Here is a 7,101-nt window from a genome sequence, read left to right as displayed (position 1 = left end):
AATTTTAAAAAAGTGAAAATGAATCGTAATTTTCTCTATGCTACAATAATGGACGTACTAAGTTTCAGATGTACCAGTAGTACCCTAAATTAGGCAAGGGGCTGTTCATAAGGTATTTCACACTTTTTTCAACATTTTTGACCCCCCCCCCCTATTTTCATTAACCTATTCCTATATATAAAAAAAAAGAAATAAACGGGATGTCTAACTTTTGTAACATTCTCCCTCTCCTTTGTCACAAACTTTCACAATTTCATGACCCTTTCCCCTTCAAAACGTGACATCCTTTGTGCACAGCCCCCAATTTGAACGTGTAAGCTTAATACGAAAAAAAAACAGATGTTTTATTTGATCTGTCTAAACTATAAGGAGGGCAACCACATAAAAAGTAGCTAAGTTTTAAAATGAACCACATGGTTTTTGTAGCAACAAGCGAAACCAGAAGTGTATCAGAAATGAACCCCAAGTGTATCAATAATGGGTCAAGGAGGTTCATTGGTTCCTATTATCCGGTTTTGAATTGAATTAAAATACGGAAAAAGTCTAATTGCAAAAGCTAAACGACAGAACAACAAAATGATATAATATGTATACCCCAGTTATTAGCCAGCATGCAAGTTAATGGTACGTTTCCTAAAATTTACACCAATTTAAGTAACACATCAAGTTTATTTAATATTTTATAAATATCATTTACAATCTATTAATGAAATATTTAAGTGCATTATTAGAACTGGCAAGAAATAGCTGTTCTTTGCATTACTCGGTAAAAACACCATTCTAGCAACAACTGGTAAATATTTTCTTTTTATTTTGAAAATTGGAAGAAAAAAAAAATGAGGGTTTCTACAGATAAACTATTATTTCATTTGTTCTCATTAGTGTTTCACCTCGAAGTTTGTTTCTCATCAGCCAAAGATGGTGCCCTATTATAAGTACGTGGATCATTATTGATTGACATTTACCAACCTTACTGTACCATCTAAATCTTAATTTCCTAATATGTCAGCAAGATGTAAATAGCGCATTACATTCTTCGATTTAACGGTTATCTGTTGTTATTATCATTTAGAGCCGATATTTCTCACAAGTTTCTTTTGAACTTCATAGGGTAGTTTTCCAAAATTGTGTACGAATAGATTTTTGTTTAAAAAATCTTGAAACTAAATCGTTTAAAGAAAAACAACTATTTGTCATTTTCATTATGACAGCTGAAATCGTTTACTGTTGCACAATAGAAACAAATAAATGTCAAAACTTTTTTCGATTAATCAAGAGACAATAATAAATTTGACATTTTTTATGCGTCATATAACAGTTGTACAAAACTTTTATAATGATTGGAAAATGTTTATTGTTTATAAAACTTTTTATATAGCTTGGAAAAAATATCAGTGTTTTTGAGTCTAACAAGCATCATTTTTGCCCTATTTTATTTTGACTTTTGTAAGCAAGGACAGCTAAATAAAAAGAAAAGTGATATATGTATTATTAGATGTGCCTCAGGATATAATATTGCTCAACTCTAGCAAAACTTTTGTCTCTAGTAAAGTAGAATATTTTTTACATTTTAATCAATAAAGTGCATTTTCATGTATAACTTTACTTAAATTCTTTAAACAATGCCTGGCAAGATAAAGAAAAGTGTTATTTTATCAAAACACTTGATCCAATAAAAGAAATTTGACAAGTTTTCGAAATTTTAACTATTATTTAATCAGAAATGTATTCCATTTAAGACACAAAGAATAAAAAATATATTTAAGGGCTTAAACATAAAAGTGGTAGTAGGGTAAAATAACTTTTAACTTGTTTACTATTTAACCTATAAGCAAAATTTTAGATATTATCTTACTCTAAGAATTACCTTATATTTATCGTAGCCATGGATATCATTAGAGTTTCTTTCCTGGTATGAAAATATTCTTTTGCATTTTTAGTGAAGTGAAATTCGTTTTTGCATGAAAACATTGAGGACCAAAACAGTGACTTTTTAATTAGCGACTCCATAAAAAAAAAAGACTTTTTTTAAGAGTAAAACAGAAGATCGCGAGTGAGAAATAAGTGTATACTGATTTGACATTTAACAGTTAAAATTATTGATTTTTTTATAAAAAAAAAAAAAAAAACAACAAAATATGCAAATGTGACATTTTTAAAATTTTAGTTGCTTTCTACTGCCATTTTTCACGATGCAAACTTTTTACTTTAAATTGCAAAGCGTGAAAATACGCTTGGATGCACTTTTGAGATTCATTTGCTATTTTTAATGCTGGAAATACGTTTGTAAGAGGTATTAAAAATATTTCTGATCGTATCTATACAAAAAATGTTTTCCACTTATTTATTTTCATTATACAAAATTTAATCAGAGATAATTAATGAGAAAATATTGTCGAAATCCCTTAGTAAATATAAATTTCAAGAATGCAAAATTTTGTTATAAGTAGAAAATTGCTTATAACTTTTTACTCACTACTCAAAACCATAACTGCACTCTTAACTTGTGCCCTCAAAGGTTAATCAAGACCGAATCTATTCAGAAGTTATTAAAAAAAAAGCACATCCAATCAAAACATCATTCCATTCATTTATAATTGTAAAAAAAAAACCATTAGATGACTTATGAAGGCTTTAAATTTAATGATTTCTCGTTATAACTTTCTTTACTTTCTTTTGTACTACATCATTTCATTTTTTATAAATCCAAACAAGTCATTTTAAAAATGTCAACTTTCAATTAATACTCTATTGTCCTATGCAATATAAATATCAAATGTGTAAAAATATCAAATGAGGCAGAGGAAAGCAAAGGGGTGTAAGTGGTAAAATTAAAAATTTCGAGATAACCAGTACACATGGTAGGTGAACTTCTACTCTGTCTTGGGGCAAGAGATGGTACTAGTAGCCCTGGTAGCTGCTACTGTACAGCATGATTTAGAAAACAAATTCAATGAAAGCCTACGTAGTATGTTATTTTTAAATGCGCTTTACTCAAAACTTGAAAATGTCCACTTACATCCCTTTGCTTCTTACTGCCGCAAATGTGAATCCCCTTTTTATATAAGTAAAATAAAGTAATAAAACAAAAGTTTATACGCAAAAGGTACAAGAAGCAAGATCTGGGGAACATGCTGGAAATGGAAGGTACGATTATGTGAAAGATTCATCAATGCCCTTTGTTGTCAGTGTTGAGTCTTTTCTGCAGGAACTTTTGCAGCATTTGTAAAGAACAAAAGTTACTGTTGTTGTTCCGTCCTCCTCTTCAAAATAATGTGGGCCTATAATGCCTATACCAGTAACACATTGTATATGAAAAGGTAGCTCATGAACCTGTAGAGGGCTACTTTCTGACAAGAGCCGGAAATGTTGTTTGTCGACCAATAAAAGCGTGCTTTGTCCCTTGACAGAAGTTTGGCAGTAGTGCAGTCACACAGTAGTGTATTTAAATTGTATTTCACAGCAGCAGTTAAAATGATGGCTTATGTACTACTCAAGTCCACAACCATGACAAATGGTACATTATTTGAGCAAGAGAACTGCGATGGAAAAGGGGGGAGTTATTTCCGCTAGAACCTCTGTAACTGGAGAGCCCGACGCATCCGCCATGTTGAAACAAGCGGGAGCAAGGGTACTTACCGTACAACAGGATAATACAGAATAAAAAACAGTCCGTAGAACACTGCAACATGTTACTAAAGATTACAGAGCATTTATAACGTTATGATACTAAAATTATAAGAAATAAATCGATATTAAGCTCAAAGAAGTGCGAGCTTCATTTCCATACTACAAGTCTCTTCGTCGACTATTAATTATCCATTTTAGTTTTTCTTTCTGCATCTGCGGGAAATCTGAAGAGCTGAAGTCCTTTCTTGTGGAGCTGTTTGCACAATTAACAGCCGAACAACCACCCAATTGACTCAATTTAATTACATATGCTAAAGAAATGTAAACATGAGCAGCAATGTTATTGCTGCGATGCACTGGATCAAGTTTGCTCCAAAATGGCGGATGCGTCGGCTCCTCCTGTAAGGGCCTTAATTTCCGCCATCATCTGTATAATGCTCTTAGGCACGACAAGAGGCCATGTCAGTCTACTCGGTAACAAGGGGCCCGGCACTTATGGGGACCCAGTTCGGAATCTCAGCATTACAAGTTTTATAATTTTCATGCTGTAGGAAACCCGGAAACTTAACCAACAAGTAACCCCACAAGCTAAACTAAGTGTAATTTTGATTCAGACGGAATCGAGAACCTTGTTTAGTGAGCATAGTGGTCCTTAATGGAGAACAATTAATAATTGAAGACTAATTTATCAAAATGGAACATATCCGTTTTCCAAAAATTTTCAGGAGGAGAAAAAAAATAAACTAGGGTTGAAGCAAAACGTTTTGCTATTTTTTCTGAACACATAATTGAGCACAAAAGCACCGCAAGTTATGTCCCAGAGTAAGAAATGTTTACATTAAAGAAACAAGGAGATATCGACATCTTAATTTTGTATATGTGTCCTTTTGAACGAAAACCTGAATGTTGAGAATTCTAATTTCACCAAAACCCCAATATTTCACCTTCTCATATATTCTCTTACCAAAGTACTTGAACCTAAAACTAGTAGATAAATATTTGAAGATTTTGAACATGTGTTGTTTTGAATTAAAAATTGTTTGTTCTTCAGATTCATTCAGGATATGTCCTCTTTTGTTCAAAATAAAACGTGTAGAGCATGGATTTGTTACCTTTTGATCAAAAAGTCAAACTTTACCCTTAAAAAAATTAAGATTTGACCCGTTTGGACTTCTTGAGAGTAAGTGGTTCGATTAAGGTCATCTGAAAGATTTAGAAAATGTCATAAAATCAGTTTTTCCAAAAAGTGGATACAGTACCTTTTGATAAATTTACTCCTCACTTAATAGAATCCTCAAATAGGTCTTTTATTTTCAAAAAGGTGCACGAGCTCTGGTGACAGCTTCGGTTCAACTAAAAACAATATCAAGACCGTCATATCTTTGGAAAGCGTAAAATGTTCCAAGTGTTTGGAGGATAAACTATTTCTGAAAATGTAGTACAGATCTTGATTCCAAAACCTGGTTCTTTTTTATAACACCAATATTATCAGCTCATTTTTATTAATTTTGTTCTCTTTCTATCAGTACAAAATACTTCAACGTGAAAACAAGTGCTAAAAAATATCAAAATATCAGGGTTCCACCTACGGCGGTCCAATAATAAAAGATGGAAGGCTGTGAGCAACTGACTGGTGATACTTTTGTCATTATTGTACTCGGACAGCTTAACATATGGAAGTCATTTCGAAAGTTTTGGCTCGTTCAATTTCCTAAAAATCGTATTTAACTGCTATAATTTTTTTCCGAAACTCAAAAACGGTTAAAAGTGTTTTTTAAATTCCACCTTAAAAAGTAATAGTTAGCAAAAATGTAAACAAAGAAAACCTTTTACTTCATACGTACAAAAAAGGTACTTTAGAATTGAAATCCATTAAATTTGAATATTTCAGAATTAATTTTAAACAAAACCCTCCTTCCTTGCAAATTTATTTCGTTTTCAATGTCTTGGTTTCAAGTTTTAGTCGCAATGCTACCTACGCCTTAGAAGAAGAATACTTCAGACAAACATAAAAGATCGTAAAGATAATGGCGGTAATAACTGGCGTCATCTACATAAAATCCTCCACTCAAACTTTTATTACTCTTAAAGAAGTTGTAAAAGTTTGAGAGTTTGCTTTTCTGCAAACACGCTTTCAGTCTTCTAAAATATCAGAATTAATAAGCTTTTTGCCGTAGATTGCGTTTTTCAAGGCGTATTACTGAAATTGCCTTCCTGGATTACTAGGATTGAATGTAACCTCAAAAGATGTTTGCGATTTTAATACACTTTTAGTATTTGGATTTCAACGAACATCTTTTGTTATGATAAATATTAATAAACTGTGGTAAATGAATTTCGGACACTATTGTTAATTTTGGCATAAACTGCATTCATCCGCTTTCCATTTCTGCTTCAATCTGTCAAAAATTTTAGCAAACATGTCCTTCCCATAGTACTTAACTAAATTATCATAGTGAAGAACAGGACGAATATGTCGACATGAAACTTTTTAACCTTTTGTTCTGAATTTATTCATGCTAAAGTTGATCTTTGTTTGCTAAGCATTGCATTGCATAAGCAGTAAAATATTGATGCTAGCTTAAACTTCGTAATTGGTGCGTTTAGAAAAGGAATTCAATGACCAGCTCAGAGCTGGGAGTAGGGCTTTCCAATGGCATCCGATAGACACTACAGCCTGCAGTTGAGCAATATTTTCTCTGAACTTTCCCACTTTGCGCCTAGCAAGGAGTTAGAACAAAATTCTACCAGCAATAGACAACTTGTTTATTCTTGTTTAGGGTTTTTATGGCGGTTTTTAAGTAGAGGAGAGTGGGACATATTGAAACATTTAAGTTGGCAGTTATTTTTAAAAAGGCAGAGAATTCAGTACTATTTATTTCGCACGTCTTAAGAACAGCTAATTTTCACGTGACTGACCTTGGATCTTCAGAATTTTTTACATTCCTTAAAATATTGGTCTTCTTTTGAAGCATGATATTACCTTGATGAGAAGTTTCATTTTCATATTTCCTTTGAAAATCACTTTTAATTCATATTAGACAGTTACATGCAGCCACACTTTTGTTAAGCCTAAAATAACAGATAATTTCTTATGTAGTATGGGACTTGTTGGAACATTCTAAGAGGGATAAGTTAAAACAGTGGTTCAATATGATTCTCATATTTTCTTTCTTAAGATAGTGTAAAAATATTAGTTTTTCAATCACCTTAATTGAAATATTTTTCGTCAATGTAAACCGATTTAAATCAGCTTGATTTAAATCAATTGCTATTTTATTGAAAAAAGAAAAATAATAACCACTGATATAAATTAAAAATTAAGTTTTTAAATTAAAAAAGAAAATGTCATGAAATACATTAATATTTTAAGGAAAAGATAGGAAATTTTGGTTGTATCTATTTATCTAAAATAACAGCTACATCACTCAAGAAGCAAATTGTTATTGAGGAAGATTGCCTGTTCAAATG

The sequence above is a fragment of the Uloborus diversus genome, chromosome 7, assembly GCF_026930045.1.
Source record: "Uloborus diversus isolate 005 chromosome 7, Udiv.v.3.1, whole genome shotgun sequence".
NCBI lineage: Eukaryota > Metazoa > Arthropoda > Arachnida > Araneae > Uloboridae > Uloborus > Uloborus diversus.
The sequence above is the reverse complement of the archived record's forward strand: the minus strand, read 5'-3'. Positions refer to the sequence as shown.